Here is a 13,434-nt window from a genome sequence, read left to right on the forward strand (position 1 = left end):
TTCACAACCTCAGTCAACTCAGGGTCCTTTTTAAGCGTATAGTCCAGTAAGGAGAGGAAAAGTCCACTCCCCCACTCCGACACGTTATCAAAGCCTCTATCTTCCCTTGTAAAGGCAACTGTTTTTTTTTCCCAAAAATCCTAGAACATCGATAAGAGTGAAAACAGTATCGGCTCTTTCGAAGTTGGTCTGCACTGGCAAGTGTTGAAACTTCCTTTCCAGTACTGACATTCCTCTCCCGCTCCTTCCAGAATGTATAGCAAGAGATATGCTCCTTTGAAGATTCATGTTTAAGAAATCCCCGATATCTCTCCACAATATTTTTACAGTTACGAAAGCTCACACTCACAAAAGCATCCAGTGTCCGACACCTCCTAGTGGTGCTAAACAGCCAACAGCAAAAACAAAATGCTGCATCGGTCTTGATACCGTATTCAAGCCACTCTCAGTTGTGATACCAAGTAGAGACAAATGAACGCTTCCTACCACTGAAAATGCAGGCAGGGTACTGTTGTAGGATAATTTGCTGGGCTGGTCATTCCTGAGGTCATCTATGGCTATGGGTTGTCTTCCACATCTAGCGTTTACTTTGGCAGGTGCACCTTGGCTGCTCGCAGAAGGAGGCTCTTGCTTTTCAGAGATGGCCATGCTGGGCGCAAACACATTTGCTCCCTCTTCAGTTGGTGGAGCTGGAGGAGGCCTTGAAGAAGCAGATAAGTGTAGCCGTTTTCTTCTATCGATTTCTATTCTGTATGTGTCTTTAAGAATCGATTCACAATGAAGAATGGTAACCACACTTTATTCAGGTTTAAACATGGCACGCACACTGCTCACAGTCCCGACGCAACTTTCATTATGACATCACGTGCGCATGCGTGTTCCAGGCATTACCAACGTAACTTCCTTTCTGACGTCACACACGTTTGTTTTTTTATTTTCTTATTTTTGTTTTTATTTCATTTCATTTCACTTAGCAAAAAAGTTTTCCCTTTTAATATGATAAATATAAATTCATAAATAAGCCGCAAAGTTTTGTGCCAAAGGCTTGGCCTATGGGTGGGTGCGTGGGCACAATAACTCATTTGAGGGGTATGGTCCACGAATACCCTCCCATGTCTCCGGCCATGATTCTGTACTCCTAGGTGTTCAGAAGAATGAGGGGGACTTCAGAGAATCATTTTGAATGTTGAAAGGCCTGGACAGAGTTGATGTAGCTAAGTTGTTTCCCATTGTAGAAGAATCAAGGATAAGAGGGCACATATTTAAAATAGGGAAGTGGAGGAATTTCTTTAGCCAGAGAGTAGTGAACCTTCGGAACTGGCTGTGGAGGTCAGGTCATTGAGTGTACTCGAACTTATGTTAGAGAGGGTATTAGCAATTTTGAGGAGGGCTGGTTCAGTGAGGGGAGGGGTGTGGCTAGCAGAAACTGACTGTTGACAGGAGTGGGGTGCTAGCAGGAACCTACTTGTTGATGGGAGGGGGGAGGCTAGCACAGACCTACCTATATACGGGAGGGAGGAGGGGTGCTGGCCAGGAACTACCTGTTGCTAACGCCATTCACTCCCTCCAACATGGGGCACGAGGATGCTCTTTTTATAGCATCATTGAACACTACTGACACATGATTGCGCACTAGTGATGAAACTGGGGGTGGATGGAATGTTGCTAGCGTGCGTCAACCTAGACATTACTGGTGCAGGAGGGAATGGGGTGGGTCTGACGACCAGCAATGACTGTGACTTTATGAGGTGGGGGCACATCACATTGTTTGAGGGATACAGCCCCTCATTTAGGGAGGCAATGCCTGTGGATGTGTCCCCTTGGCACCAACCCTGAGGCAGAGATTGATAGGTATCTAAAAAGTCAGGATATTAAAGGTTATGAGGAGAAGGCTGAGTGGGAGAATGGATTAGCACATGATGGAATAATGGAGTGGACTCAATGGGCTGAATGACCTACTTCTGCTCCTATATCTTATGGTCTTATCGCTAACACTCCCCACACATGCTCCAATCACATTCAGACAGTTCCCATTGGTAGGTCACATCATTCACGTGCCCAGCACTAAATCTCACAACAGGCATTCTGCTCTGAACACTGGCAAGAAATCACAAGAAGCTGAGAAGAAGCACTTCATGGTAAACTTCAAGCCTCCCTGAAAAGATGTAAATGACTTGTGGGAATCCCTGAAGTGTGACTCATTAACATGGAGAAATAGACTGTAAAGTTTGGGTCTCCTCATCAGGAGTGAGAAGGCTCAGTGAAAAAGTGGGGCTCACCACAACCCATTCTATCCACTCAACCAGCCCTACGACCTCCTTCTCCCCACATGGTCCTGTGTTGGTCTCTTCGTGCAGCTCAGAACTAGAGGGGCTTTTCCTTTCTCACCACCTTATCTGTGTGCATTGATGTTGTTGGACCATGGTATATTGTTTACTGCATGGCTGGACTCAGACATATGAAAAAACTGCTCCATTGGCTTGGAGTCTACACCACTGACATTGTCACCCAAGATAGGCTGGCATGGGCCACTGCCCATGTGCACTTGGTGGAGCAGTCTCGGATACCTGACGTGGGCCAGGAGTGAGTGTGCAGCCTTTGAGGCTCTGGTGGGAGATGGATTGGCGCTGCAGGACTGGAACAAATTTTTGAAAAGATGTAGTGATCATTAACTAGCAGTATTTGTACAACAGAGTGAGCATTTATCTATTAAGTCCTGCTGGAGATAATGGATAAACAGCTCACAACACTGGTCTTTGGGTCCCTTAGACGTAGATGATGTTATCTTCAATCTGCAATTTGCTTCCATGTGATCATGAAGTTCAAGCTTATTATCATCTCACTGTACATATTCAACCAGGCAAAAAGAGCATTTCTCTGGAATATAGTGCACACACATATGCACATATATACATAATAATAAAGATGGCACGAACCTTTATTCTGAAAAATTAGCTTTATTCCTCAATCCTCAGACAAAGGCCACTCAACCATGGTTCACTTATGATCTTTAACGCTCAATTTCACTGACTCCAGTGGTCAAAATTCCACAACCACTGAAGAACACGTGACTTTTTAGCCTCATCCAGGCCAGAACTGCATTGCTTCCCTCACAAAGATAATCCATTGTTTAGCAATGAAGCAGATACTGGAAACTAGAAATAGAGACAGAAAATGCTGCAAACACTCAGCAGGTCAGTCAGCATCTGTGGAAAGACAAACTGATCTGACGGATGGCCTTTGACCTGAAGCATTAACTTCATCGATACTGCCTGACCTGTGTTTCCAGCCTTTTTCATTTCTATTGTTTCAGATTACTAAGACAATGCTTGATACTACATAGGATATAGCAGCCTGCTCGATGGATATTTCAATCACATTCCACACCATTCACTCAGTCTTCCATGGGCACCCAGTAGCAGCTGTTAGTACAATCTGCTTGTAAATATCTTTTTGACCAATTTCATGATGTTTAGTGGGTGACCCAATTTGGTATCAGTACAAAAGGAAAAAATAGCTTGCTGATTCATGAGAGGGATAAAATCTCGTGACTGGGCTGGGGTGTGTGAGGAGCAGGAAATTAATATTGCTCATTTTATGCTGTTGTGCTGAGAAAATCTGGGATAAGAAAATGGCCACTTGCATTTCCAAAATATTACAATAATATTTGTCAAGCTAATTTTATGCCAGTGAAGGTAGACTTGGTTTGAAGTGCATTAGCTATAATACAACAAGATTATGATGAGCCAGTTTAAGGCTAGGAGATTTCCATTTGCAAGGGAACATTCAGGTTTTACTTCAATCTTTGACAATATGTTGAAAATCTTGCTATATTTGTCTTTACTCATTGCCAATCACGAACACCCACGTTATGGGTAGCGACCTTTGGAAAATCTGGCCCCTGGGCTACACAATGGGTAAGATGTCAGCCAACTGTCAACACTGAGAGAATTCTTGTCTGAAGTACTAGATAAGAAGTATCTTCTTCTTTCAGCAAGCCATGTTCCAGAATGCTCTAAACCAGGGTTTTTTTTCACCCCAAAATTACCTTAAGTGTTCCTTTTCATTTTGTTTGGGTGGAAAAACATTTTGAGATATTTTTTGCCATTAAATTTTCATTTTTTTTTACACACCACTTGCTTGTTACATTAATTATATTTTTAAAAATGGTCGCAGCAGCCTCCCCAGCTCCAAACCTGAACTTGATTTTCCTTTGCCACATCACTGTAGACCACCTCTAACAAAGCCACACACCCACAATGGTCCTGGGACAACAGGTTGACAAATGCTGCTCTAAACCCTTCTTTTTAGGCCCTTGTTTCTAAGGGGAAGCCTTAGATGTACTCTTAAATGTACTGCTTGGCCCTTTGAAGTAAAATCAGGGAGAATATAAAATTCCAATTTAATTTTAATATTTTATTTATTTTTATATTCCCTGTCTGTCTGATTCTCTGGCCAAAGGCAAGCTGCCAAGAAGTGTCCATGTGCTTTGTTTTTTTGTGACAAATTGACTACAGGATCCCGTGAGCTTTATCTCCTCCTCTCTTGTGGTTACTCTCTGCTTTGGAAGTTGAGAAATGCTGCATGAGTTGTGTTCAGTCAGGTCAGATTCCTCTCATGTTTCAGTGTTCTATAACCCCAAATCGGGAATTACAGCATAAATCTTTGCATCCTGTTACCATCAACTTAGATGGCAGGTTCTAAATTAATGCAGGTGCTAGAACACAAATTGATGGAGGAGCTTAGTGGATGAGCAGCATCTATGGTGAGGGTAGGGGGTGGGGGAGAAGAACAAAACTGTTCATGTTTCAGCTGGAGACCTTGGCAGAAATGTCAACAATTCCTTTTGCCTTCATAGATGCTGATTGACCTTCTGGGTTTCTCCAGCAGTTGGTTCTTTGCTTCTAAGTTACTGCCTGGAGTACATAAATTGAATGCCAAATCTCTTTTAAAAATTTATACACAGCTATTTGAATGTCAAATCTAAAAATAATGAAGAAAATTCAGTGGCGAATCATTTCATCAATCTTCAGTGGAGTTAAGATGGGCCGAAGGGTCTGTTTCTGTGCTGCAGTGTACTAAGGTTCTATGGACCTGGTCTGTTGCTGTGCTGCCTGTGTTCCAATCGCACCTGAACTGGACTTATGGACACTACCTTGTAGGTGGACCCCCCCCACCCCCCCTCCCCACCAACTGACATTTCAGCTCTCACGTAAGATCTTTGGCTGACTGTGTTCAAGATTACACATTTATCAATATTCATCTTCAGCAGTAACTTTCGTGGCCAGTGAGCTTGACGACAAAAACTCCACTCTCCATGACTTCAGATGATCACTGATGTTGGAAGAGAATCCTGGGCCACGTTATTGTGCTGGAAGAAAATAAGCTCAGCCAAGAGCAGGCAACAAACTTTATAACTCAGATGCAAAGCAATCACCCCTTTATTTTTCATGTTAGACGCAAACATCATTTGCTTTTATATTTTTTCTCCCTTGATAATGAACAGTATTGGAAAAGACATTTTGTCCAGAAAATGCAGCAATAACATTTAGAAGGCCATCAGTATTCACCAATCTTCACCATATTTTGCAAAGCAACTCTTGAATTAAGTTGGATTGATTTCTTATGACCATTATATAATGACACAGAAGATTATAGTCATTGTGTTTTACAGCATGGAAGCCTGCCCTTTGCCCTAACTCATCCAACTCTGTGCATAAGTGTAATGTGCTCTAGAGAGCTGAGCACGATTCATTAACTGTCAACTCCAAAATCCGGACATAAACCATTGCAATTATGCAATGCTCTTGTGCTCGTCAGAAAACGTGAGGAATTCCTGATTACAAGGAGTTGTTTTTGTTGTCATAAGAATTTATACATAGCTTTGATGCCCTCAATATCTCTAGGTTGTTTCATAGCAAATGAGTTAGTTTCATTCTGTTTTTGCTGTGGTAATGCCACCCACACTGAGGCCAACCATTACACAGCAAGATAATGGTTATCACAATGTTATTACAGTGCAGTCCCGGTTTGCATCTGGCGCTGTCTGAAAGGAGTTTTTATGTTCTTCCTGTGTTTGCGCGGGTTTCTTCAAGGGACTCCGGTTTCCTCCAACCCTCCGAAGACTTACTGTGGTTAGAGGTTCATTGGCCACATGAGTGTATTTGGGCAGAGTGGGCTCATGGTCCAGAAAGGCATTTTACTGTTCTGCATCTCCAAATTAAAATTAAAATTAAAATTCAAACAGCAATGCTTGGAAGAACTAAACTGCCCTTCTTCAGTGTTATATGATTACATAATGGTCAGTCAAAGTAGGCAACTAGACCATATTAAAAGAAACTGGAGTGAAAAATCTACATACAAGTAAATTAAAAGGTATTTGTTCCACCCCTCCCTGAAAATGAGGGTGTCTGGATGTGGGCTTGAACGTCATAGAACATGGTTAGTGTTGAGATGCATGGGAAGCGTAGGGCAGCACAGCCAGCATGGATAGCATTGTTAGCGTCGGGTCACTGTTAGCATTAGGGGCATGGTTAGTGTAGGGTGGCACAGAACATTTGGAGGCACGATTAGTATTGGGGGCATGGTTATTGTAGGGTGGCACAGTTAGCCTTGGGAGGCATGTTTAACATTGGGGGCATGGTTAGTGTAGGGTGGCATGGTTAGCTTTAGGGACACGGTTAGCCTTGGAGGCATGGTTTGTGATGGGGGTCATGGTTAGTATAGGGTGGCATGGTTAGCATTTGGAGGCATAGTTAGCAATGGGGGGCATGGTTAGAGTTGGGAGGAATGGCTAGCTTTGGGGGCATGGTTAGCATTGGGAAGCATGGTTATCATAGGGCATCTCAGTTAGTGTTGAGGGCCTAGTTAATGTAGGCTAGCACATTAGTGTAGCAGTTACTGCAATGCTACCACAACACCACCCCTGTCCGTAAGAAGTTTGCATATTCTCTCTCTGAGTCCTCAAGGATTTCCTCCAGATGCTCCTGCTTCCTACCATGAGGTTAGTAAGTCAAATAGTCACACAAGTGAGGAGAGGACATGCAGGGTGCGGAAGCTTTCCATGGGTGAGGAGAGGACGTGCAGGGTGCGGAAGCTTTCCGTGGGTGAGGAGAGGACGTGCAGGGTGCGGAAGCTTTCCGTGGGTGAGGAGAGGACGTGCAGGGTGCGGAAGCTTTCCGTGGGTGAGGAGAGGACGTGCAGGGTGCAGAAGCTTTCCGTGGGTGAGGAGAGGACGTGCAGGGTGCGGAAGCTTTCCGTGGGTGAGGAGAGGACGTGCAGGGTGCGGAAGCTTCCCGTGGGTGAGGAGAGGATGTGCAGGGTGCAATGTGTGGGCTCCTTGGCCAGAAGGGCCTGTTATCCTGCTGCGTCTCTAAAAATATAAGCACAATGATTTTGACCTCATTTGTATAGAACTGTATTGCATATAAGGCTCATAATCTCTAGGGGCAGAATATAATGAAATAGACATTAACTGAAATGTTAGTACAGTTCTGTTGTTACTGTACTTGAATGTGGTCTAACCAGACATGGAGTCTATTGGGTGCCCATGGTAATCCTCTTTTTCTAGGCCCAATTGCTCTTTTAAATGGCTTGCTTCATGATTATTTCCACCACACTTCTCCTTGCTGCCAACAGGTTCTTTAATCATATTCTTGAACTCCAGCGATCTTCCTAACTGGCAAATGCTGACAGATCATCTCCTCGCTGTTTCTCTTGCCTATAATTCCACCGGGATTGTCTCTGCACTCCTATGCTCCTCTTTGTCCAGAGTCCAGTGACCATTTGACAGTCTCTCATGAGTGCCACACTCCCCTGAAGTAGTTGCTCAAAGACAAGAGTGAGATTTGGTATTTCGTGTCTTTTCTATTGTGCAAGATATCTTGAGCCTTAGAGAGACACTCCTTTCTTGCTTCTCAGTGAAAGGTCCTGAGCTGAAACATTGACTGAGTTCTTCGACCCATGGATGACCCACTGAATTCCTCCAGCAGTTTATTGTCTGTTCATATCTTGAGTACTGTTCAGGATAAAATATTATTCTTAGACGTCCTCCATAAAGCTGGCAAACAGGTTTCTTTTGATGCACTATTAATGCTTCTGTCCAGATGCTCTACAACTTTTAGTTCATTACTTTCAACAGAGCATTTACAGTCAATACTGCATGGCTAGCATAGGTTCTGCATTGCAGAATGTTGGTTTGCTTGATTGGGCATCATCCCCTTGACTGCTCAGAGTATGACATCACGCCTGAGCTACTACTGAGTAAGAGTGTCAACATCATGGACATGATTATTTGTAGGCCAGCTATTACTCATGCAATGGGGATGATTTTAATAGGCAAATGGAAAGGGGGGGGGGGGTGGGGGGGAATGTTAGAGGATTGTAAATACAGTGGAGACTGAATGTAAGTGATAAATTTTATCTTCTGTTTTTCATTTGGCAATCTACAGCCTGACACTAATGGCTTGAACCCAATTCATCGAATGCTTCCTGTGATATTGGAGAAGGGAAGCAAAATAAATTCAGAATATTATCCAAATAATGCTTTGTGAAAAGAATTTTCATCAAGGTATGGTTTACAAATGCCAAATGCGTTCCAAATTACCATTGAATAGATTGCCAATATCAATGCCACTGCTTCGTGGCACCAAACACCAGAGAGAAATGTCTCTGATAGCTCTAATGTTGCACCCTTCTCCCTCGTGATCAAAATTTTATTTATTTTTATATGTTACAGAGAACAATTATTTCCCATTTTCAAGATAGGATCACTTAGCAGATTTATCGTAGATTTATTAGTACACAGTGCACATAATATGGCTTTGAAACTTTCCTTATTGCCAAACAATGAAAATTCCTCAGTGCTGTTTATTTTTTGTCTCACTAGTAACTTATATTTGTTTTACAGATAATGAATTTTTGTAAACTCAAATCCAGTCTACGTAAACTTGAGTTTCCAACTTTCTCTACACTGCTTTTCTTTTAAACACGTAATATTTCTTTCAAAGCACATGAATTTCAGGAAAATAATTACATTAGTGCTCTATATTTTTTTTAAATCTATTTGTTATGAAGTCATCTAAGAAGACAGACTGTGCAACACCAAACACTAGTGAAGAATTCAGCAGACAATGGCCCTCATCGCACAAATGCACCACACTTCTCCCTTGTGAAAACAAAAATTTATTCTTGTGAAGAATGATTATTTCCCATTTCCAAGATAGGATTATTCAGCAGTTTCAAATTAGATTGATTAGTGCACATTCATGTTTAAAATCTGTTTTCTATCTTCTTTAAATATTTGTAGCTGTTAAACATAACAAAAGCAGTTTGTCATGATGTGACATGTTCTGACAATCAGCATTGTTTCATGCATTTTAAAGGTTTTTTGCTGCATAATGGAGTGCTAAATCTGTTTTACTAACAAAAGTACCCTGAGGAAGCAAAATACAAGGTTAAGGTAAAAGCATACAAGGCAATGAAATTGCTCTCTCATGATTAATCTTTGCTTTAAAATGATTAAGTCTCATGGCTTCATATAAGTTTAGCAAAAGGAACAGTCATTTCATCATTTTTCACTCAGGCCATACCATAACAGCATTAACAAAACAATAATATGTAGTCCTGTTAATCTGTCAGTGATGTTTCTGAATGCAATTATAAATTACCATATAAAATGAGTTTATGAACTTCGAGCTCCTTGTTTCTGGTTACATTTGTACAGGTGGAAAGTTTTCTTTCCTGCAACTCAAGACTTTTAAATCACAGATTTGAGATCATTTCAGACTGTGAAAACTTTGAAAATGGGCTTTTTGTTTTGAGGAGTACTTCAAACAAAATTCTACACTGTCAATAATTCCATCTTCTATGGATTTTTGAAGTATTCATGTACCCATTAATCGCATTAGAAGGTATTTGCTTGTTGATCATTAAAGCTAGAGTAGAAGGGTACAAGTGAAACATGACCTAACATCTGCTTAATATAACTGCACAGCATGTTTTTTTTCTTTTTCAGTGTTATTACTTATTCTGAGATGTGTGAATGCATATTATTAGATATTATGATTGTAGCTTTTTAAATAATTTTATATGCTGTACATTGAAAATAATCCACCAAAATTAATCTATATCAATGGCTTAATAAATCATTTTAATTACTGGCATTTTAAAGGAACAAATAGCTTCAAGACAACAGTGGAAAGAATAATTTCTGGTAAATATGCTTATTCTGTCTCCAAGCATTTCATACCCTTAACATACCATGTTTTGTTTACTCGCCCATATTAACATTTGTCAAGTTCAGTTGTTAAAGGATTAGGGTTAGGAGAAAAAGAGAAAATAAAAATAATTTTCTTAAATATTTAGATTTATTGAAGCTTTCTCTCCAAGAAAATATTACACAGAGGGAAATTATATTTGCAGTGTTTATGCTGTGTTATGAATCAAATTCAGTATTACTTTAATGCAACAAGCTTTATTCAAATTATAAAAATCCTAATATCTTTTTTTTAAATTTTATGTTTAAATCAATCAATTGCAAACAATTTTTAATTAAAGAATATTATTTCAAAGTATAATTACCCGCTGGGACTAAAATGAGGCCTCCAATGTCCAGAACATTCTCCCACTGTGATCCCACACTGAAAGGTGTTGAATTTTAGATTAATATGTATGCTGCAAATATGAGTTCTAATCTCGATTTTAAAGGACATTTAAAACACACTTGGATCTTGAATGCAATCATGCACAATGTGACTACAATGTCCACCATGCTAAATTTCCGATTACATTTTTTATGTGCCTGATTTAAATCGTTTTAGCAGCATTCCAGGGAGTATTTTATTCTGCATATTAATTATACAATAGCTGTACCATATATGGATCTCAGTGGTCATGGTCTGTAATCCGGCTCATTTGAACTGTGAACAGAGTTTTAGAGCATGCTGTGCACATTAAGCCTTGCTTTAGGATAAGATATCTTGTTTGGATAGGCTTGTGTTAAGCAAAAAATGTTGAAGTCATGCTGTACTGCAGATAAAGGAAGGTGTCGCACAGGATGCCTTTAGGTGGTCACAAGATACTGTGCTGTTAAATATTCTACATTAAACAATTTTGTAAGTTAAACAATAATTATGAAAACTATGAGCAAAATCTGTTCCGTGATTATGCAACAGGAATATGAGAAATAAGAGAGGAATCAGGGCACGGAGCCCCTTGATTTGCGCTCCACCATTCAATAAGATGAAGATTTAACTGACCTTGGCCTCAGCTCCATTTCTTTCCGATTCCCCATAACCCTTGACTCCCATACAATCCAAAAATCTGTCGGACTCAGCCTTGAATGTATTCAATAACATATCCTCTATGGCTCTCTAGTGCAGAGAATTCAAAAGGCTCACAAACCTCTGTGAGAAGATTATTTTTCTCACCTTTACTATTTTGACTTTAATATTTAACACCAACAACTCTACATTTTCAGTGCCCCCCTTCTCTCAGAAACCTCTGCAGGTGGACACATTATTTGGGAGCTGGTCCAAGACCATAAGACGCTGCAGAAGAAGATGAGTTCAGCTCTGAACATTACACAAACTTCCCTTCCCTCCATGAATTCCATCTACATCTCCCTCTGTCATGGAAAGGTAGCCAACATCCATCCCAAAAGAGCGATCATGATCCAGTCATATTCTCTTCTCTCCATCAGGGAGATGCTTCACGAATGTGAAATCACAGTCTAACAAGCTTAAAGGTGGTTTCTTCCCCACAGTCTTCAGATTCCTGAATGAAGCCCACATCAGTGCTTTCATGCTGTTCTTGCTTTGTACTGACTCATCTTTTTTACTGTATATTCCGTAACTGTGCTCTTGTTTTCTACTTTGTTCGTATATTAGAGTTTACAGTAGACTATTGTGGAAGAACTCTCCTCAATGTACCAAGTACAATATAAACTTGAACAAGGATCTTCTTTGCCATTACCTTAGGATCGAAATTGACTTCCCTCCCCCTTGCTATAAAGGGTTCTGAACCAACTGATGAGGACAATGTGGAAATGCAGGCTCTTCCATATTTCAATCTCAGTCTGATGTTTCACGTGATTTTTTTCCCCAGCAGCACAGTCCTCCTTCACAACTGTAAGTAAAGATTTTATGCTCAAATGTGCCGAACAGAGCACGAACCCTCAACCTTCTGATTCAGTTTGATAAGCAGTCTCTGATGCACAATTCATACTGAATGGGAGGGAGAAGTATTTTATATGCAAATGTTAATTCCAGCATTCAATACATTACAAATGAAGTTCACACAGTTGCATATAATAAATACGTTAACAAAGCAAGGCTGTAAACTAGGACAATGGGACAAAGCTATTAATTACTATGTCATCTGATTTTACAAATACAATCACAACAGCATTCTCCGGTTCTCAGTGCAAAACATGTAGCCTCACAACCAGATATATCACACATGCAGACAAAGAATACATATGTAGGACAAGTATTATTTATCTATACAAATACATAAATATTGTTTTGTACAAATAGGAGAGTCACGGATGGTTAGAGTGAGCAGTTCCTTTGGTCATTCACCATTCTCACTGCTCATGGGAAGAAGCTGTTCCTCACCCTGGTGGCGCTGGCTCTGATACACCTGTATCTCTTCCCTGACAGGAGCAGCTGAAAGGTGCTGTGTGCCGGGTGGAAGGGGTCCTCAACGATTTTGCGCACCCTCTTCAGACAACGATCCCAGTAGATCACTTCAATGTTGGGGGGAGAGGGGTAGGGTGAGGGGGGGTGGGATACTTCAGTGATTGCCACTCTTATGGTCCAGTGGATTGACCTCTGATCCATTTCTCTGTAGTAACCGTACCACACTGTGATGCAGCCGACCAGCATACCGTTGATAGAACTCCTATAGAGGGTCGACATAATGGTGGCTAGTGGCCTCGCCTATTTCAATCTTCTCAGGAAGTGCAGTCACTGTTGTGCCTTCCTGACAAGTGATGAGATGTTAAGCATCCATGATAAATCATTAGTTATGTAATGGACTCAGCCACGGCAGACTATTTCCTGTGCAGAATGGACAGAATTGGAATACTTCATGTGACTTTTTGACTCCTCTGTAACATCTTTGGAATTCTTACCTTTCTGAAGATTGATAAGAGCATAAATAGAAAGTAGTTGATAATAAACCCAATGGCGAATTCCTCAAGAGTTTGAAAAGGTTTGGTCTGACATTGGAAACCCTGGCAAATTTCTTCAGATGAGTGGTTGAAAGTGTACTGACTGGCTGCATTGCGGTCTGGCATGGGGGCACCAATACGCCTGAGCGTAAAGCTCTGCCAAAGATACTGGATACAGCCCAAGACATCATAAGCAAAACCTTCTCGGCCACTGAGAACATCTACAGGTAACACTGCAGTCAGAAAGCAGCAGCAATCAT

This window comes from Narcine bancroftii, chromosome 4, assembly GCF_036971445.1.
Source record: "Narcine bancroftii isolate sNarBan1 chromosome 4, sNarBan1.hap1, whole genome shotgun sequence".
Taxonomy (NCBI): Eukaryota; Metazoa; Chordata; class Chondrichthyes; order Torpediniformes; family Narcinidae; genus Narcine; species Narcine bancroftii.